The sequence below is a fragment of the Gorilla gorilla genome, chromosome 1 (assembly GCF_029281585.2).
Source record: "Gorilla gorilla gorilla isolate KB3781 chromosome 1, NHGRI_mGorGor1-v2.1_pri, whole genome shotgun sequence".
In the NCBI taxonomy this organism is placed as follows: domain Eukaryota; kingdom Metazoa; phylum Chordata; class Mammalia; order Primates; family Hominidae; genus Gorilla; species Gorilla gorilla.
In genome coordinates this window covers 171290192-171312633 of record NC_073224.2, presented here as the reverse complement: position 1 = coordinate 171312633, position 22442 = coordinate 171290192, and the positions used below count along the sequence as shown (strand labels likewise).

Below are 22442 nucleotides of genomic sequence, written 5' to 3'. Positions count from 1 at the left end.
TTGGTATGTCTTTTTTTGAGAACTATCTATTCAGATCCTTTGCCCATTTTTAACTGGATTATTTGGGTTTTCCTTGCTTTTTGTTTGTTCTTACTATTGAGTTGTTTGAGCTTCTTACATATCTCGGATGTTAAACCTTTATCAAACATATGGTTTGCAATTATTATCTCCTATTCTGTAGGTTGTCTCTTCACTCTGTTGTTTCCTTGGCTGTGCAAAAGCTTTTTAGTTTGAAGTAATCCCATTTATCTGTTTGCTTTATTTTATTTTATTTATTTTTTTTGCGTGTGGCTTTGGCTTCATAGCCAAAAAGCCATTTCCCAGACCAATGTCATGGAGCTTTTTTCTTCTTCTTCTTTTTTTTTTTCTAGGAGTTTTACAGTTTCAAGTCTTATATTTAAGTCTTTAATCCATTTTCAGTTGATTTTTGCCTATGGTGTGAGATAAGGGTCCAATTTCATTCTTCTGCATGAATGTACAGTTATCATTGCACCATTTATTAAAGAGACATTATTTTTCTCATTGTGTGTTCTTAACACCTTTGCCAAAAATCATTTGACTATGAATGTGTGGATTTATTTCTGGGCTCTATATTTTGTTCTGTTGGTCTGTGTGTCTGTGTTTATGTCAGTACCATGCTTTTATGGTTAAAGCTTTGTAGTAGATTTTAAAGTCAGGGAGTGTGATGCCTCCAGCTTTGTTCTTTTTGCTCAATGTCTTTTTTGGGCTATTCAGGGTTTTTCTGTGGTTCTGCATGAATTTTAGGATTTTTTTTCTACTTCTGTGAAAAATGTCATTGGAATTTTGGTAAGCATTGCATTGAATCTTTTTATTGCTTTGGTAGTACGGGAATTTTAGCAATATTTATTCTTCCAATTTATGAACACAGGATATCTTTTTATTTATTGTGCCTTCTTTAATTCCCTTCATCAATGTTGTATAGCTTTCAGTGAATAGTTCTTTTAGTTCTTTGGTTAAATTAATTACCAAGTATTTTAATTTTTTTGGTAAATATTGTATAAATGCAATTGTTTTCTTAATTTCTTTGTAGGATAGTTCATTGCTAGTGTATAGTGATGCTACTGATTTTTGTATGTTGATTTTATATCCTTCAGCTGTCCTGAATTCTTTTTATTAGTTCTAACAGTTTTTTGGTAGAGTCCTTAAGGGTTTTCTATATGCATGATCATGTTGTCTGCAAACAAGGACATTTTAACTGCTTCCTTTCCAGTTTGGATGCCCTTTATTCTGTCTTTTGCCTAATTTCTTGAACTAGAATTTCCAATACTATGTTGAATAGAATTTGTAGGAGTAGGCATCTTTGTCTTGTTACTGATAGGAGAGGAAAAGCTTTCAACTTTTCACTATGAGTATGATGTTACCTATGGGTCTGTCATATATGCCCTCTATTATATTAAGGTGCATTCCTTCTATACTTAATTTGTTGAGAGTTTTTTTATCATGAAAGGATATTGAATTCTATCAACTGCCCTTTTTGCATTTATTGTTGTCATATATTTTAATGTTATATTAAACATTACAAGTCGTATTTTTTAGGATGTCAAAGTCTGTTTAGAATTTTTATGATATTTACCACTTTCTTTGCTGCTCATTCCTTCTTGAAATTGACTTGTATTCTGAGAATTCTGTCCGAATTATGTTATTTTCATATTTTTTAGTGAAAGTTTGTTGGTGGAAAACCTTAAACTTCTTATTTTTCTAAAATGTCTTTATATCTCCCCATTCATGAAAGTTATTTTGCTATGATAATTTAAGACAAGAGTTATTTTCTATCTTTATAGTGCAAATATCATTCACTGTTTTGCTTCCCTGTGGTTGAAGAGAAAACAGCTGTCAGTCTAATTGATGCTCTTTTGAATGCAATCTGCCTTTCGTCTCTGACTGAGTAAGATCTTTTAACATTCTATAGCTTCAACATTTCTCTTGCTTGAGATCTTTTGGGTTCCTGAATTTGTCATAGTAACAAACCCCTAGTTTTGAAAAGTTCATAGCCATTATCTATTCAGATATTGCCTTTGATTCTATCTCACCTCTTCTATTATAACTCCATTAAGTTGTGTTAGATGTTCCCATTTTATCATTCATGTCTCTTGACATGTATCTACCCCTCTCTGTTGTATTCTGAACAATTTCTTCAATGCTATTATTCAGTTAATTGATTATCTTTTTTGCTAAGTGTAACCTACTTTTAAGTATGTTACTTTAGTGTTTATTTTCTAGTATATCTTAATTTTTGGAAGTTTTAAAAATTATTTTTCAAATTATTTAGCTCTTTACTAATAATCTCAAACTGTTATTTAATTTCTTTAAACATATTAAACATAGTGGTCAGTATATTATTTCTGCTGATTTTAGTATTTAAATTCTGTTTGGGTCTGGTTTTGTTATGTTTTTTTCTGTTTGGCTCTGCCTCACAATACTTATGCTCTTGGGTGTTTACTAGCTGTTGATCATCAGTTACATTTTTTCTGTGGAGATTTTTTGAGGTATCGGATCAAAGTGAGTTGCTCCATATATAATTGGCGCTTGCTTTAGCCAGGTATCTGGAGGCTTTACCAGTCTAAGACTACTTCCAACAAAGCTTTGGCTTGAAGCTTTTATTACCACCAATGCAGTATGTACTCAGACTACAATAGGAGGTCAGAATCTTGGTTATAATTTCTCAGGGAAGATAGCTTTTCATTCACTGATACCAAGTTTTAAAATCATCAATATTTTGTTTTTGTAGTCTGTTGAAGTGGGGGCAGGAGAGTGTTGCCCTTTGGTGATTATTTTTTATTTTATTTATTTATTTATTTATTTTTATTGTACTTTAAGTTTTAGGGTACATGTGCACAACGTGCAGGCTTGTCACATATGTATACATGTGCCATGTTGGTGTACTGCACCCATTAAGTCATCATTTAACATTAGGTATATCTCCTAATGCTATCTCTTCCCCTCCCCCCACCCCACAACAGGCCCCGGAGTGTGATGTTCCCCTTCCTGTGTTCATGTGTTCTTGTTGTTCAATTCCCACCTATGAGTAAGAACATGTGGTGTTTGGTTTTTTGTCCTTGCGATAGTTTGCTGAGAATGATGGTTTCCAGCTTCATTCATGTCCCTACAAAGGACATGAACTCATCATTTTTTATGGCTGCATAGCATTCCATGGTGTATATGTGCCACATTTTCTTAATCCAGTCTATCATTGTTGGACATTTGGGTTGGTTCCAAGTCTTTGATATTGTGAATAGTGCCACAATAAACATACGTGTGCATGTGTCTTTATAGCAGCATGTTTTATAATACTTTGGGTATATGCCCAGTAATGGGATGGCTGGGTCAAATGGTATTTCTAGTTCTAGAACCCCGAGGAATCACCACACTGACTTCCACAATGGTTGAACTAGTTTACAGTCCCATCAACAGTGTAAAAGTGTTCCTATTTCTCCACATCCTCTCCAGCACCTGTTGTTTCCTGACTTTTTAATGATGGCCATTCTAACTGGTGTGAGATGGTATCTCATTGTGGTTTTCATTTGCATTTCTCTGATGGCCAGTGATGATGAGCATTTTTTCATGTGTCTTTTGGCTGCATAAATCTCTGCTTTTGAGAAGTGTCTGTTCATATCCTTTGCCGATTTCTTGATGGGGTTGTTTGCTTTTTTCTTGTAAATTTGTTTGAGTTATTTGTAGATTCTGGATATTAGCCCTTTGTCAGATGAGTAGGTTGCGAAAATTTTCTTCCATTCTGTAGGTTGCCTGTTCACTCTGACGGTAGTTTCTTTTGCTGTGCAGACGCTCTTTAGTTTAATTAGATCCCATTTGTCAATTTTGTCTTTTGTTGCCATTGCTTTTGGTGTTTTAGACATGAAGTCCTTGCCCATGCCTATGTCCTGAATGGTATTGCCTAGGTTTTCTTCTAGGGTTTTTATGGTTTTAGGTCTGATATTTAAGTCTTTAATCCATCTTGAATTAATTTTTGTATAAGGTGTAAGGAAGGGATCCAGTTTCAGCTTTCTACATATGGCTAGCCAGTTTTCCCAGCACCATTTATTAAATAGGGAATCCTTTCCCCATTGCTTGTTTTTCTCAGGTTTGTCAAAGATCAGATAGTTGTAGATAAGCGGCGTTATTTCTGAGGGCTCTGTTCTGTTCCATTGGTCTATATCTCTGTTTTGGTACTAGTACCATGCCATTTTGGTTACTGTAGCCTTGTAGTATAGTTTGAAGTCAGGTGGCGTGATGCCTCCAGCTTTGTTCTTTTGGTTTAGGATTGACTTGGCAATGCAGGCTCTTTTTTGGTTCCATATGAACTTTAAAGTAGTTTTTTCCAATTCTGTGAAGAAAGTCATTGGTAGTTTGATGGGGATGGCACTGAATCTATAAGTTACTTGGGCAGTATGGCCATTTTCACGATATTGATTCTTCCTACCCATGAGCATGGAATATTCTTCCATTTGTTTGTATCCTCTTTTATTTCATTGAGCAGTGGTTTGTAGTCTTCTTGAAGAGGTCCTTCACATCCCTTGTAAGTTGGATTCCTAGATATTTTATTCTCTTTGAAGCAATTGTGAATGGGAGTTCACTCATGATTTGGCTCTCTGCTTCTCTGTTGTTGGTGTATAAGAATGCTTGTGATTTTTGTACATTGATTTTGTATCCTGAGACTTTGCTGAAGTTGCCTATCAGCTTAAGGAGATTTTGGGCTGAAACGATGGAGTTTTCTAGATATACAATCATGTCATCTACAAATAGGGACAATTTGACTTCCTCTTTTCCTAATTGAATACTCTTTATTTCCTTCTCCTGCCTGATTGCCCTGGCCAGAACTTCTAACACTATGTTGAATAGGAGTGGTGAGAGAAGGCATCCCTGTCTTCTGCCAGGTTTCAAAGGGAATGCTTCTGGTTTTTGCCCATTCAGTATGATATTGGCTGTGGGTTTGTCATAGATAGCTCTTATTATTTTGAGATACGTCCCATCAATCCCTAATTTACTGAGAGTTTTTAGCATGAAGGGTTGTTGAATTTTGTCAAAGGCCTTTTCTGCATCTATTGAGATAATCATGTGGTTTTTGTCTTTGGTTCTCTTTATATGCTGGATTACGTTTATTGATTTGCATATGTTGAACCAGCCTTGCATCCTAGGGATGAAGCCCACTTGATCATGGTGGATAAGCTTTTTGATGTGCTGCTGGATTCGGTTTGCCAGTATTTTATTGAGGATTTTTGTATCGATGTTCATCAGGGATATTGGTCTAAAATTCTCTTTTTTTGTTGTGTCTCTGCCAGGCTTTGGTATCAGGATGATGCTGGCCTCATAAAATGAGTTAGGGAGGATTCCGTCTTTTTCTATTGATTGGAATAGTTTCAGAAGGAATGGTACCAGCTCCTTGTACCTCTAGTAGAATTCGGCTGTGAATCCATCTGGTCCTAGACTTTTTTTGCTTGGTAAGCTATTAATTATTGCCTCAATTTCAGAGCCTGTTATTGGTCTATTCAGAGATTCAACTTCTTCCTGGTTTAGTCTTGGGAGGGTGTATGTGTCCAGGAATTTATTCATTTCTTCTAGATTTTCTAGTTTATTTGCATAGTGGTGTTTATAGTATTCTCTGATGGTAGTTTGTATTTCTGTGGGATCAGTGGTGATATCCCCTTTATCATTTTTTATTGCGTCTATTTGATTCTTCTCTCTTTTCTTCTTTATTAGTCTTGCTAGCAGTCTATCAATTTTGTTGATCTTTTCAAAAAACCAGCTCCTGGATTCATTGATTTTTTGAAGGGTTTTTTGTGTCTCTATTTCCTTCAGTTCTGCTCTTATCTTAGTTATTTCTTGCCTTCTGCTAGCTTTTGAATGTGTTTGCTCTTGCTTCTCTAGTTCTTTTAATTGTGATGTTAGGGTGTCAATTTTAGATCTTTCCTGCTTTCCCTTGTGGGCAATTAGTGCTATAAATTTCCCTCTACACATGTAGAGGGAAATTTAGTGTGTCCCAGAGATTCTGGTATGTTGTGTCTTTGTTCTCATTGGTTTCAAAGAACATCTTTATTTCTGCCTTCATTTCATTATGTACCCAGTAGTCATTCAGGAGCAGGTTGTTCAGTTTCCATGTAGTTGAGTGGTTTTGAGCGAGTTTCTTAATCCTGAGTTCTAGTTTGATTGCACTGTGGTCTGAGAGACAGTTTGTTATAATTTCTGTTCTTTTACATTTGCTGAGGAGTGCTTTACTTCCAAATATGTGGTCAATTTTGGAATAGGTGTGGTGTGGTGCTGAAAAGAATGTATATTGTTGATTTAGGGTGGAGAGTTCTGCAGATGTCTATTAGGTCTGCTTGGTGCAGAGCTGAGTTCATTTCCTGGATATCCTTGTTAACTTTCTGTCTTGTTGATTTGTCTAATGTTGACAGTGGGGTGTTAAAGTCTCCCATTATTATTGTGTGGGAGTCTAAGTCTCTTTGTAGGTCTCTAAGGGCTTGCTTTATGAATCTGGGTGCTCCTGTCTTGGGTGCATGTATATTGAGGATAGTTAGCTCTTCTTGTTGAATTGTTCCCTTTACCATTCTGTAATGGCCTTCTTTGTCTCTTTTGATCTTTGTTGGTTTAAAGTCTGTTTTATCAGAGACTAGGATTGCAACCCTTGCCTTTTTTTGTTTTCCATTTGCTTGGTAGATCTTCCTCCTTCCCTTTATTTTGAGCCTATGTGTGTCTCTGTACGTGAGATGGGTTTCCTGAATACAGCACACTGATGGGTCTTGACTCTTTATCCAATTTGCCAGTCTGTGTCTTTTAATTGGAACATTTAGCCCAGTTACATTTAAGATTAATATTATGTGTGAATTTGATCCTGCCATTATGATGTTAGCTGGTTATTTTGCTCGTTAGTTGATGCAGTTTCTTCCTAGCCTCGATGGTCTTTACAATTTGGCATGTTTTTGCAGTTGTTGGTACCGGTTGTTCCTCTCCATGTTTAGTGCTTCCTTCAGGAGCTCTTTTAGGGCAGGCCTGGTGGTGACAAAATCTCTCAGCATTTACTTGTCTGTAAAAGATTTTATTTCTCCTTCACTTATGAAGCTTAGTTTGGCTGGATATGAAATTCTGGGTTGAAAATTCTTTTCTTTAAGAATGTTGAATATTAGCCCCCATTCTCTTCTGGCTTGTAGAGTTTCTGGTGAGAGACCAGCTGTTAGTCTGATGAGCTTCCCTTTGTGGGTAACCGGACGTTTCTCTCTGGCTGCCCTTAACATTTTTTCCTTCATTTCAACTTTGGTGAATCTGACAATTATATGTCTTGGAGTTGCTCTTCTCGAGGAGTATCTTTGTGGCATTCTCTGTATTTCCTGAATTTGAATATTGGCATGCCTTGCTAGATTGGGGAAGTTCTCCTGGATAATATCCTGTAGAGTGTTTTCCAACTTGGTTCCATTCTCTCTGTCACTTTCAGGTACACCAGTCAAAGGTAGATTTGGTCTTTTCACATAGTCCCATATTTCTTTGAGGCTTTGTTCATTTCTTTTTATTCTTTTTTCTCTAAACTTCTCTTCTCGCTTCATTTCATTCATTTGATCTTCCATCACTGATACCCTTTCTTCCAGTTGATCGAATGGGCTACTGAGGCTTGTGCATTCGTCATGTAGTTCTCGTGCCACGGTTTTCAGCTCCATCAGGTCCTTTAAGTACTTCTCTGCATTGGTTATTCTAGTTAGCCATTCATCTAATTTTTTTTCAAGGTTTTTAACTTCTTTGCCATGGGTTCAAACTTCCTCCTTTAGCTTGGTGTAGTTTGATCATCTGAAGCCTTCTTCTCTCAGCTCATCAAAGTCATTCTCCATCCACCTTTGTTCCATTGCTGGTGAGGAGCTGTGTTCCTGTGGAGGAGGAGAGGCACTCTGATTTTTAGAGTTTCCAGTTTTTCTGTTCTGTTTTTTCCCCGTCTTTGTGGTTTTATCTACCTTTGGTCTTTGATGACGGTGACTGACAGATGGGGTTTTGATGTGGGTGTCCTTTCTGTTTGTTAGTTTTCCTTCTAACAGTCAGGACCCTCAGCTGCAGGTCTGTCAGAGTTTGTTGGAGGTACACTCTAGACCCTGTTTGCCTGGTTATCAGCAGCAGAGGCTGCAGAACAGCGGATATTGGTGAACAGCAAATGTTGCTGCCTGATTGTTCCTCTGGAAGTTTTGTCTCAGAGGAGTACCTGCCCGTGTGAGGTGTCAGTCTGCCCCTACTGGGGGGTGCCTCCCAGTTAGGCTACTTGGGGGGTCAGGGACCCACTTGAGGAGGCAGTCTATCTGTTCTCAGATCTCCAGCTGCATGCTGGGACAACCACTGCTCTCTTCAAAGCTGTCAGACAGGGACATTTAAGTCTGCAGAAGTTTCTGCTGCCTTTTGTTTGGCTATGCTCTGCCCCCAGAGGTGGAGTCTACAGAGGCAGGCAGGCCTCCTTGAGCTGTGGTAGGATCTACCCAGTTTGAGCTTCCCTGCCACTTTGTTTGCCTACTCAAGCCTTGGCAATGGCGGGCACCCCTCCCCCAGCCTCGCTGCCACCTTGCAGTTTGATCTCAGACTGCTGTGGTAGCAATGAGCGAGGCTCTGTGGGTGTAGGACCCTCTAAGCCATGCACGGGATATAATCTCCTGGTGTGTTGTTTGCTAAGACCATTGGAAAAGCGCAGTATTAGGGTGAGAGTGACCCAATTTTCCAGGTGCCGTCTGTCACCCCTTTCTTTGACTAGGAAAGGGAATTCCCTGACCCCTTGTGCTTCCTGGGTGGGTGAGGTGATGCCTCACCCTCTTTCAGCTCATGCTCAGTGCACTGCACCCACTGTCCTGCACCCAGTTTCCGACACTCCCCAGTGAGATGAACCCCGTACCTCAGTTGTAAATGCAGAAATCACCCGTCTTCTGTGTCGCTCACACTGGGAGCTGTAGATTGGAGCTGTTCCTATTTGGCCATCTTGGCTCCACCCTTCTTTCTCTTTCTTTCCCTTCCAAAGTCTGGATGTAAATAGCAGTACGGACCTTTACAGACTGTTCTCAATGGATTTCTCTTCTTTACCGAGCTTCAAAGCTTCCATGATGTTGGCAGCTGGGAATGAAAGGCAGAGGGAGGGAGTGCAGGGCTGGATCGCTGCCTGGGAGTGGTGATTACTTTTGAAAAGTGGGATGATCATCTTTTAAAATCTGTACCTTGAATGGGTCTTAGAATTTTTATTCCTATGCCTCAAGTTTCATAAGGTGGAATAACCAAGGCTTAATTTCCTGTTTTTGTAAATACTCTTGAGCAAAAACTATTTTAAATAATCATCTTATCTCCCTAGATTCCTGCTTGACTTTGTTTTTAACCCAAATATTCCTTATGTTTTTGTTAATTAGTAGATAAAGATGATTTTTGAAGACTTTCTGTCATTTTAAATAGATTTCAACAAGATGACCTATCCAGGTCCTTAGCATACTGTATTTCTGAAAATAAAACTCTAATAATTTTTCTTTTCAACAATTTTTAAAAGATTTATTGGCCTTCTCTCATGTGCCCGTCATTGTGGAATGAACTTGGGGTACAAATTTAATAAGTTGTGGCCCTAACTTCAAGTTAATTATAATTTGGAAGGAAAAGAGTTCACATAATTCTAACACTTACACATGGAACACAGTGAAAGATTTTTTTTCACAGAATGTTAGGACATGAAAGCAGATCTACCTGTCTTGTTTTGAGCTAAAACAGGTGGCTTCTGAGAATGATTTTTGAAGACTGTAATGTCTGAGGAATGTAAACAAGATGGATATAAGTGTCATGAGGGCAAGTACCTGATTTTGTCAATATTGTATTTTTTTTCTGCCTAGGACAGGTGCTTAATAAATATTTGTTGTATTAACAAATGTTTGAATAAGATATAATTATTGTCTTTAAAGACAATAATCATGTCTTTAAAATAAAGGAATTATGACCATTGATAAATCACAGCATGTCTTTAGTTTTCTAAATACATGTCCTAAATTTCTTTAATCTCTTCTGCCCCATGTTAGAAAGCATGTATCTACTTGTGTATTTCTTAAATATGAAAGAGAAGAAGAATAGAAGAGTGAGAAGTGGCTCTGAAAATCAGAAGGCCTAAGACCTATGACAGAGTGAGTTATTTGCCTAGTCTGTGTTTTTTATTATTTAGTATTTCCATTTATCCTTGGCCTGCCTTTCTTTAAAATACACTTTGACTCTTGAATTCGCATTTAAGTGTTTTTGTCATAATGGAAATAGCTTTGGAAACAGAGAATCTTGTTTTAAATTTCAGTTCTACTACTTGTCAGCCACATGAACTCTCTAAGACTCATTTTCCTTATATGTTAATAGAATAAATAAAACTTCCTTGCAGTATTACAACTTTTCAAAATAACAAATATATATAAGTAGATTGTATATAATATACATGTTACATAAAGAAAAAGAAATATAATGTATATATTATTGTATGTGTATGCATAATATACATATATCAACTTCCAAGTACTATTAATATATGCAGCATCGTTTTTATTATTATCATTATTCTTGTAATACACCCAAACACTTTTTAGCTGAGCTTTCCCTACCTTTTCTCTAATTATTTCCAACTTTATTAAAATTTTTGTGTAGATTAATGGATTTGGAGGTTTTCACGCTTTCCTCAGATAATCACTACGAGTTTTTGGTGAGTAGATCAAAAACTTTTGAGCTGCAAAAGTTGACTAAAATCTTGCTACTCTCTTGATTTCCCAGAAAATGGTTTTGGGGCTACATATTGTTTTATATTTCATCTGTATCCATCTCTCTCTCACTAGAGCTTTTCCTCAGGGACTCTTCTTTCTCTTTTGGCTCTCCTCAATGCTATTGTTTTCTTTTTTAGTTCTGGAAAGACCTATTATTAATTAGGGAATCCACTCTTCCTCATTTCACTATGCCTGACATACTTGAAGACCTCACATTTGAGGTCAAGGAGTCACAATAAAGAAAGGGCCTAGCTGGTTCTAACCTTCACAAATGAGATTTGATGGCATAGAGAGTTTAAACTCTTTTAGTGGGTGAGACTGGTGAGGCAAAGAAGACAAACAGAGGAGAAAAGAAAGTCAAGGACAGAGCCTTGGGGAATGGTTATTTTTAGATGATGATGAGAGGACAAAGAGCTTGAGAAGGAGATAGGAGAGATCTGAAAAGTAGAAGTAGACCTAGGGACAAGGAGAGTAATGGAATAGGAGGGCTGAGGGAGTTGTCAAAGACATTGCTAGTGAACAGGGCTGACAGCATCAAGGCAGTGATAAAGAAGCCCACTTAGGAAAGGGAGATAGATTAAGAATAAATTTAGCAGTGCTGTGAAGTAGGGTGGGGAGCAAATTCTAATAGATGCCAACAGTTTCAGGCCAGGAGATGATGCCAAAGAAACAGAGGTAATTCCTTCCCAATATGATTTCTGGAATGTTGGCAGTAAATTGTAGAGATCTAAGCAAAGTTGTTGGAAGAGAGCAATGGGCCAGGACAAAGTGAGACTGAAAATGGAAAAGATCAAAGATGGATGTATACAGAAAACACAGACATGAGACATGTCATTAAGGCAGTGGGAGGAGAAAACTTTGGAAGGAAGACCAGACAACAGGAAGAAATGAGAGAGAGAAAACCAAGACAGAGAGATATTCATGGTGGAAAAGGGTAGGTTGAAGGCATGTGGAGCAAAACAGGGTGCCATAGTGATGAAGAGTGCCCTGGGAGCAGACCCTCACACTGTCACTAACATTGAGATCTTGTGCATGTCACTCCACCACTCTGAGCCTCAGTTTCCTTTATCTTTCCCCTCAAATGAAGGATAAAGACAATACTTACAGAATTGTAGTAAGAACTAAATGAGATAGAACTTAGAACGGTACTTGGGCCGTAATCATTATTAATTCTATTAAGAACAACATGGGTATTCTCCACAGTAAAGTTTGCAGTAAGAACTTCATGGAAGGATAAAGGTGTAAAGGTGGAGCCGGAGAATGAGGATCTTCTGAAATGTTGGATAATGCACTCCAAATGAATAAAGGGCCAGATGGACCTGAGCATCACTGAGATAGGGTTTGAGGATAAAGAGATGTAAAGAACTGGAGGCCAAAGGAGAAAGAAAAAGTCTTATACCTTATACATTCATGTATGTGAAAGAAATATACAAATAGGAAGCAAGTCATCTGCAAGAATAAATGATGGCTGTTTATAAGTCAGGTAGGCAAAATACTGCCATTCTGTGAATTAGTGATTGTTCAGAGTCTGTCTAGGGGTAGCTTCTCAAATTTCTTCCATCTTGGCTATTTTTCTAAAGGAATTTAAATTAACAGAGAGCACCAGGTAGCTGCTGACCTAAAGTGCAGTATAACGTTGGAATTCCCCAAGCCCTATGCCAAAACATAGAAGGAAATATCACAGAACCTTGGGTTGGAGGATGCCTTAAAAGTTGCCCAGTAAAATCAACAAGCTGATACTTAAGTCCTACATCATTGAAGCAGGTGTTGGTTTGGTTGTTTGTTGTTTGTTTATCAGTCTCTGTTTTTAAACTGCCAGCAAGTGAACTAATTGCTCTGACTGTTAGAAGGAAAGGGCTAAAACCTGCCTTTAAGGTTAACCTGTCTTTCTATAGCACGTACCCATGGTCATAGTTCTTCCATTTGGCATTCAGTGGAATAGGCGTAATGTGCTTTCCGTTGCCAGTTTGTTAGCTATTTGAACACAGCTATTTTTTTCTTCATGAACCTTTATGAGGAAGAGCGTGGTGGTGAAGTGGGTTCGACTTACTCCATCACTCTTTCCCTAAAATATTTTGAGTTGCTGTGTTGTTTTGGCTACTTTGGACCTCAGTTGGCTTCAGTGTTATAGTAAGGTTGTCCCCAGGAAGAAGAGGATAAAGACAGTGCACAGGTCATGTTTGATCAGTGAACAGGAGAAGAACTCAAATCTACATTTGTGGGATTTGGTATAAAACTTGCCTGTTGACCAAGCCAGAACAGATGGTAAACAGAATGTTTATAAGAATGTAATTTCCTTACCTGTGAAATGGAGGTGACTGTGCCTACCTCTTCAGGTTGTTGTAAGCAATAAATGAGTCTACAGCTACAGACAACATCTTAGAGGTACTCATTAAATAACATATATTATGGTTATTATCAAATGGTGTCACCAATAATGAAAATTAAATCTATTTTTTGTCTGTACATTGAGTAAATTTTAATTCTTTTCTATGTTATCAGTATAGAGATCATATGCATATAAATCCTTTATATATTTTATGGAGTCATTTAATTGGATGTATATTTCATTTAAAATGGAGATTATTTAAAAAGTGAATATGATGTATCATCAGGCTTCTTGTTGATCTTCGTGTTCAAAATTTACATCCATGGGATAGATCATGTTGCAGTTTACATTGGTATGCAAAAGGAAATGGCAATTCTGTATTTATGACAGCCTGTTTAAAACAGGCAAGAAAGAGTCTCTTATAACAAGGTTATATTGTATTGATTTGCCATTCAAATATTTATTTATTTATTTATTATATATGCCATTTCTGGACAATGTAAAGCACAACAAAAATTCATGGTTATTTCCAGCTTCCGGGGAGCTGGATAGATGTGAGAGTGTATTTATGGGGTATTTATTTTCTAATATATGCAATGGAGTTGATCCTAAATGATTTGACTTTAAAAGCAGAATATAAATCTCTACAGGCACAAGTAGAGTTAAGGTTTGTACTAAATCTTTGCCTAAAATACCCCAAAGCAAGTTATAAAAAAATTCCTTCTCATGCATCAAATTAAAACTAACCTTGTTGGGCAATCAGTGATAGAATGGGACTCTCAGACCACTCTGCATGGATCACAGCATTTATCACCAGTTTATATTTTCTTTGTAGAGAAAATATCTTATTTCCCCCAGTCTGATGCACATTTTTAAAAGACAACATTTTTTGTCTTCAGCACACCCATATAAGTAAATCTATGTGGGAATAAACTACCATTTATTCAGCTCCTCCCCCGTGCCAGGTACTGCTCTGGGCATTTTGATATTGGTTAACATTTCTGTAGTGCTTACTATGTGCTCGATATTGTGTCCCAAATGCTTTCTGTACATTATGTACTTAATTGTCATAATCACCATATGACTAAATGTCATCTTCCCAATTTTCCATATGAGAAAACTCAGACTCTGAGACATTATGGAACTTACCCAGAGGTAGCCAGGTTATAATCTGAATCCAGGCTAAGTACTCAGGTGGTATTGATTGAAAGGCCATCTCTTTCCATTATTCCCCAAATTGTTACTTAACAGCTTTGATCTACAAATGAATATAAATGAGAATTTTGAGAGAATATCCTTTTTCTGTTTTGGTAGAACATGAAAAGCCTCACTTACTTCATACAGCAAATACTTGTTGCCAGTTTACTTTATACCAAGCATTGTGCCAGGACCTGAAGATATAGAGATAAAAGGTTGTCCCCAACCCTCACTGACACAAGGTCTTTAGGGAAGACAAACAATTTTATAAAGTACAATATGGTGCTGCTACTATAGAAACATTAACAGCTTGGGGCTGCAGGGAGGTTATCAAAGATATAGCAGAGTGGCTGACAGCCAGGCTGTCCTGCAGACCTGGAACATTGAAACATGGGAAGGAGTTGGGGGACAACAAAGAAAACCTCCCTTTTTTACCCTCTCATTTTAATTAAAAGCTACTTTCAACTCATTCACTTGCAACCCATAGCAGTAGCTTGATGTGAGAAAATTCTTGGCAGGAGAGAGAGAGAGGAAAGGAGAGAGAGAGGAGAAAGGAGGGAGAGAGAGAGAGAGACAGAGAGACAGAGAGACAGAGAGACAGAGAGACAGAGAGACAGAGAGACAGAGAAACCCTCCTGAGATTTTACTGTAGTTCTTCAGTTTGGCATTGTCTTTTTATCTGGTTTGGGAAATTATACCCTTTCTCAGGAATTGATTGTCATTTTTGATTTTCTATAAAGGAGGTTGACAGTTGAATGACTGCTGAACTTTTCTGAAATTCTGCCCTGTCACTTGTTCTCTTCTGCTGTAGTCTTTAGCTTTCCTAGATTGACACCATCAGCCACTGCAAAGGGAGATGCTGATTTCCTTAATAGTCAGATTGGGATTTGACACGAAGGCTGCCATGGACCAGGGAGGATGGAAAGAAATGACCAGCAAGTTAAACAGCCACCATAATTGAATTTATTCCTGGGCTCTAGGTCAAACCAGAGTAGTTGGAGAGTGAAATACAGGGTTTGTTGGAAGTGCTGTAAGAGTGAATTACAGTACAAATGGAGGGCTATAAACCTTCTGCAGACCTCAAAGCTAGCAATCGCCAATCATCTCAATCAGAGTGCAGCAAATTTTGCCAATAATAGTGCACCCAGCAAGGGGGCCATTTCCTTTGGAATGTTATACCTGCCGTCCACCGCAAACCCTCCTCTTCCCTCCCTCCCTATCCCGTAGTAACTAGTAGAGAGTTTCACATAAAATGTGACCTCAAAAGATGTGTGCTCTAATAAGTTTTACACCTTAAAGAAAGAATGACAATGCTTCTGGGAAAATGGGAGCATTTTCTCTGCCTTCTTCTTCTGGTTCATTCCCATCTTAGTCCAGCACTGGCACAGATACTCTTGTTTTTACTTTTTCCATGCCTGGGCTTTTTTTTAGGACTCTCATGACAGACTAAGTATTGTTTTCCCTTAGTTCTATTCTTGTTGACTTGCATATTGTCTAATGCAAACCTTATCCTCTTAGGACACCACAGTCTCTCTTCCTTCTCGCCCCCTCCAGCAGCCTTCCTTTTCTATATTTATACTTTCAATTTTGAGCAGTTTTCCTTTTCCTACCTTGTCACAGTCCCATGTAAAGACGCATCAACTGTAGCATCTGTGTGTATGCCATTGTGAGGTTTTGAATTGCCTGGATTTTTCTGTGAGGATTAATAATTTTCTTAAGATTTTAGAATTTACAACATTTGTCTTCTTCACCATGATTTCATTTATTCCCACTCCCTTGCTTTGAATTAATCCTAATGGGTGTTTACTAATAGTTTGATACAACTGTGAAATAGAATGAAAAAGTTGGCTAAGTTATCTTCCCCTTAGGCAACACTTCTGCCACCCAAATACTGTCTTCCTAGGACAGTATTTGGTTAAAGGAGAAAAAGTACTATGGGAGAAATATCTGAAGTCTAGGATCCTGTTCATTTTGAAGACAGCTAATTTCAGATGAACATGGAATTTTCTATATTTTTCATACCTCAATCACAGCCTATATCAGGTTGTATGTCAATTATTAGAGCAAGGTTCTATCTTTCTGCATTAATGTGTACTTTAAGCACAGAAGTTTGCTATTATTCATCTTTGTGTCTCTGGCACCTAGGATAATGTCTGGCACATAGAAGCCCTGAATAAAGATTCTTGAAAGTATCTTTTATCATTTCACAGGAGTACCAAAGTTTTAATTTTCTCAGTAAATATTATAAAAAATGTATACTATTCAGTTTAAAATCATACTTTGTTGATTTTCATTGTTGTGCAAAAATTAAAGCAACTGTTCTACACATCCAAATGCCCTTTTAAATGGTGAATATGTTTTGCACAAATACATATTAGAACATTCAATTATGCAAGCAACTTGAGAGAATGCATTTGAAAATATGAACATATGTGATTTAAAAACAGAAAGGTAAAAATTAGCTTCTCAAATCTTCTAAGGAAACAAAGTATTTAAGAGATGGATTGTGAGTGTATGATAGCATATAAAGTGTTAAGAATAGTTCAGTCAAATCTTTAGATTCCTTACTGTCCTTACCCAAATTTCTATTATTCAACAAATGCCAAAACCTTCAAAGCCAATATAGATGGATTAACTAGCTATTCTGATTGTAACTAAGGGAAATAAGATGTCCAAATATATTTTTGTCCACTGATTCACCTGGGGTCGAGTGCGAGATGAAAAATGTGCAAAGTCTGCATATCAAGCGTAAGTGTAAAGATACTATCCTTGAAACACAGAGGTAGAAAACCTGAATAAGAACCCCAAATAGCATTTTCACGAAGACAACAAAAATGCTGCAGTATGAGGAGGAGGAATTCAAACTGAAATGAGCTGGCAGAGGAGCTATGCAATGGAAACTCCTCATCTGCTTCCTGGAAGAGATCTTCAGAAGCCCTAAAAAGGAAGAAAAAGCATCTTCTGTATAAATATGATTTAAAAAATAGAGGGAGAAAAAATTTAGAAGCTATTTGTAGGTAGACATATATATCCAACTAGGGAAAGAGGGGGATTCAAAGAATGAATTCTAGAGGAAGTGCTTTTGGGGAAGACTAAAAGATCTACATGTCAGGGTACTCCTTTGTCTAGACCATGGTTCTATGGTCAGCTTCTTACCACATATTGCCTGAAGTAGTTCTCTCCAGGTCTTCCATGGTTTTACATCTTAACCAGGAAAATTCAGAAACAATCTAGTTCTTTATATGTCTTTAGAGTTTTATTTACACAGTACTAAAAAGATCAAATGAAAAATGAAAAGCAAACCTGAATAATTTTCTCCAACTTGCTGATAATAAAGATGGACTTAGGGCCGAGCGCAGTGGCTCATGCCTGTAATCCTAGCACTTTGGGAGGCTGAGGTGGGCGGATCACTTGAGGTCAGGAGTTTGAGACCAGCCTGGCCAATATGGTGAAACCCTGTCTCTACTAAAAATTCAAAAATTAGCCTGGCATGGTGGTGGGCGCCTGTAGTCCTACCTACTCAAGAGGCTGAGGCAGGAGAATTGCTTGAGCCCAGGAGGTGGAGGTTGCAGTGAGCTGAGACTGTACCACTGCACTCCAGGCTGGACGACAGAGCAAGTCTCCATCTCAATAAAATAAAATAATAACACAAAACAAAAATAAAATAAAATAAAGATGCATTAAGAATGAAACTAGATGGGTTATTTGGAGATCCTAAGGGTGGGAATGGGTTATGGAAGAGAATGGAACGTCAGAGAAGAAAGCATCTTCTTTCTATGGAGTCAGTGGGCCTTTATTCATTCATTCAGCAAATATTCATTGAGAGGTTATTATAGGCTAAGTGTTGCGCTGGGTTCTAGGTAAGGAGTAGAGAATAAAACAGACAAGATCTCTGTCCCCATGACACTCATGGATTAGTAAAAGAGAAAAATCATTAGAAAATAGTCACTGAATGAAGCTACAATCACATTTTACTAATAGAATCAAGAAAAAAATGTATCAAGAGAGAAAGACATGAAGGTGTCTGAGGAACCAAGAGAAGTGCTCTAGTTCCATTTTTGCTAGTTACTTGTGTTTTGATGATGGGAAAGTTACTGAATGCCTTTGAGCCTCAGTTTTCTCATCTGTAAAACAGAGATTAAAACAGCTACTTTATAATGTGTGAATAAAATTAGAGGAGGGGGTAAAGGATCTGACAGAGACCTCCTTCGTGTCTTATGAATAACTAAGATTTAACTAGAAGACTAGCTATGTTGCCAACTATCTAATCTGTTTTCCTCTCTTCCCTAAGTAGCATAGCACCTGACACAGACTAGATTGGTGTCAATTACTAACAGCTGACCTTCAAGTCAATTCTATTACCTTTTCCTGTGCTCTTATTCTAAAATCCTGTTTTGTCATGACCAATTAATCATGAATACAACTTCTATATCAAAATGTATCCCAAATCTCCTTGTAGTTACTCTATTTTATCACCAATAAACAATCCAGCCCTAATTTTTTGAAGTGGTAGAAAGAACCTTAGCTCTATATTTGTACCACTGTTCTGATTACTCTGTCGGTGGCCTATGTATTTCATCTTTTAAACCACCTCAGGCACAGGAGGTTCATTCTTGGTGTTGGGCATTCTGAAAGACTGGGAGTCCAAGGCTGTCTGCCATAGAGAGGAGTGTTGATATTTCAGGCCTAACAATTAGCAAGGTGAGGTAAACGTAACTGAACACTGCTTTGAAGATTCAGAGTCCTGCAGTGCCCTAGGGTCAACATGCTAATGAATTGATAATCCCTCACACTAAGAGCTGAAAGTGAGTGCCACAAAAACCCGGACCATACCTCCAAAGCTGATTTCTTTACAATGGAATCCTTATATGTTTTTATATTTAATGTTTTGCCTCTTTTTCTTAAAGGAATAAATTCTGGTTTATCAAGTGATCCAGAAAATTGAATTCTGATTATTTCAAATTTTAAGAATGGACTTTGAATGAATCTTAGCATTTAACGTGAAAATTTTTGATATGTAGATGCATTTTCTCCATCCATGCTTTAGGGACATATTTTAATGGAAGACACTGTGGATTCAGAGTGGATTCTTCCTAACCTGGAAGTCATTCCTAGTTCAGGCAGTGCAATGTATAACCAGATTAGGGAAGCAATGACTGCCAAATCTTATTACACATCATCCAAGAGGAGCTCTAAAAAACAATACTGCTTCCTGGGCTCTGTCTCAGATACACAGAATGAGAAATTCTAAGGGTTTCAAATTAAGGATTGAATAAAAAACAAAAAAGGAGGGAAATTCTAGGGATATCAGGTTCAAATCTGTAATTAAAAAAAAAATTTCTCCAGGTGATTCTGGTTCATGAGGTTTGTGGATATGCCTTTCCAGCAGAAAGCAAGTGGATAGTGGCTGTGTGTGTTTTGTGTTAATGTGAATCCCTTTTTGCCCACAGGTACATTTCTGACAGTCATTACAAGTATAATCAGTGATTCTGCTGATTGCAGTGGTTCCTCTGTCTCTCTCTAGTTATGCCTCAGATGTGTTGTAATTCAAAAATGAAGCTCTATTTCAAGTATTGGGAGGGAAGTTAACACTGCTTACTTATAAATATTCTTTTTTTTAGTAGTACTCTACTGAGAAAATACTGGAAATAGGGTGTGTATGTGTGTGTATTTGTGTGCATATGAGTGTGTGGTTTTTTTTTTTTTCCTGGAATAATAACAGCCTTGATGAGAAGCCCTTTCATTAGGATTATAGCATAAGGGGCCATAGAAACATCCTTAGGTAAATTGTCATTTTGTAAGCTTCTCAGTTTGAATTATTCAGCTATGGTTACTATGGAACCGCAAGCCTTGTTCACTTTGCAGAGGAAAAGTCTAATGGTCCCCCAGTGTCCCCAGACTGTGGAAGAGCTCATTAAGAGAAAAGTACTGCTCTCCCTGTTAAAGACACACAAACCAAGCACAGAATGTCCACATCAGGGTTTTAGGTGTACCTTCCATTCAGCAGACCTTGCACTTTCAGATGGGGGTTGTTCTTTGAAGTGTTAAGATACCTCCTTGCTGAAAATAGTTATAATGTTTAGGTCAACTTAATCCTAGGGATTTGACATTTTGGAACAAAGAGCCTAGCTTAGTCCTTTTTTATGATGAGCAAAATGATAGTTTTTAACCCTCTTTTTATTTAACAATTGTTATTTTCTCCTTACCCTGCTAGTGATTTATGTATATAATCTCATGTAATTCCCTTGTAATTCTAAGGAAGGATTACTCTATTTTACAAAGGAGGAAACTCAGACTCTAAGCAGTCAGGTAAATCATGCAAGTAAGTGAAAAAGCCTAAATTTGAACCAAGTTCTAACTCTAAATCCTGGACTTCACCACTATGTTAAAATATACGTGTAGGCTTACTGGTGTAGAGGCCCTTGATTGCTATTACCTAGTTATTCGTCAAGAACCAGGGGTATAGTAACTGTCCCAGCTAAGGGGAGATTGAGCATATTGTAGTCAGCAACACCAATTCCCTTATTCCAGAGCTGGTGCCAGGAATTTGCAACCCACTAAACGATACCGCTCTGTTCTCCTCACTTGGGATTATGGAGTCCTGGGACATTGCAAGGAAATGGGTCTGTGCTCCCCCATCTCCCACGCCTACAAAGTAAGTTGGGTAGAAAGCAAGCAAAGCCTTGAGGCATGGATGGGCTCACATTGACCTTGAAAGCAGTCAGTCGTCAAGAGTTGGTAGGGTAAATGTGAGGCAGTCTGCCAATGTATTCCTAGTTCAATCTGACTGGTAAGAGATTGAGGCAAAGTGAGTTGAATTTTTCAGGTTTACAAATGAAACTAGCAAAAAAGTAATTCAGCAATAGATCCAAAGCTTCTTTCTGATTCATTTTGTAAGATTAAAACTATTTTATTGACTAAAGAGACTTAGAGATAATCTAACTCAGCTTTCTGTTACATGGGAAGAAACTGAGGGCTGGATAGATGAACAGATGTATTTGAGGAGTCCAAAGGCCTGGAGAGTGGTGTTGGGGGTTCAGTGGAGAAAGGAGTAGAAGAAAAAGCTCCTGACAGCAAGACGAGCCTTTCCATAGAACATCATGCCTTTCTGTTGTTAGGGGACAGTCTGCCTGAGAATGTGCCCAGATAAGCAACCTGGGCTGTGGGGAGGGAGAACTGGGAATGGAGAGGTGGACTTCAGAAAAGAGCAGGAGATAGTTGAGGGGTTGGGGGAAGCTGAATGTAGATCAAGGCAAGGGGATCCAGATGGCAGGCAAATCGTGCCTACCATTATTTCCTGAGTTGCCTTAGTGTCTGGAGTGATACCCATGAATTCAAGCCTCCAGGAGGCTATGAAACCTCAGTTAATTAAGCAAATTGTATTCCTCAGAAGCAACCTGGAATTATTGTTATATTTTTTTCTCTAGGTTTTATTGCCTCAACTTTCACCTTTTATATGCAAAAGCATCTGCTTAAAAGCCTGGGAGGTTGTCTATAATTACTTTTGTTTCGGTGAGCTGCTTATTTACTTATTTAAAAAAATGTATTTATGTAAAACTGACACAATAATTTTTCAAATAGCTGGAAGAGAGGATTTTGAAGGTTATAACACAAAGGAATGATAAAGGTTTGAGGTGACTGATATGCTAATTACCCTAATTTAATTATTACACATTGTATACAAATATCCAAATGTCACACTGTAACCCATAAATATGTGAACTGCTTTTAACTTCAAGTGTAAGTTTCTGACAAGGTTTCCTCCCAAATATTACAGGCAGTGCCTCTCCGCAAGAGGCTCTGGGTCTGTGTTGCTGAATTGGCCTGTGTCCTCAAAGCACGTTCCAGCTTTCAAGGGGAAAATGACAAGGTGGAAGATGAGCAATGGACTGAATTGCCTAAGGTACTTAGAGATGCTATGTGGGAATAATTCTCAAATTTTGGTGTGCATAAAATTGCTTAGTGAGCTTTTAAAAATATGCACCCCTGGGACCCACCTCCTGACATAGAGTTTTTGATTTAAAAAGCCTGGGCTCAGAAATCTGTCTGCTGAAGAAGGGCCCCAGGTGATTCAGCTACAGAGAGTCCTTGGACTGAGTTTTGACAAACACATTATTTGTATTTATAGTTTTATTTATATTTCATAACAAATATTGTGTATATTTGAGGTATACAAC

General features: G+C 37.8%; 1 long non-coding RNA gene across 1 annotated transcript; it reads left to right on the top strand.

The window, feature by feature from the left end:
• The first annotated feature begins 10048 nt into the window (after positions 1-10048).
• Positions 10049-22162, top strand: LOC129524594 (uncharacterized). The gene is made up of 3 exons (XR_008668451.1): positions 10049-10124; positions 10627-10681; positions 22043-22162. It is a non-coding gene; the product is annotated as an uncharacterized lncRNA (long non-coding RNA).
• Positions 22163-22442: the final 280 nt, after the last annotated feature.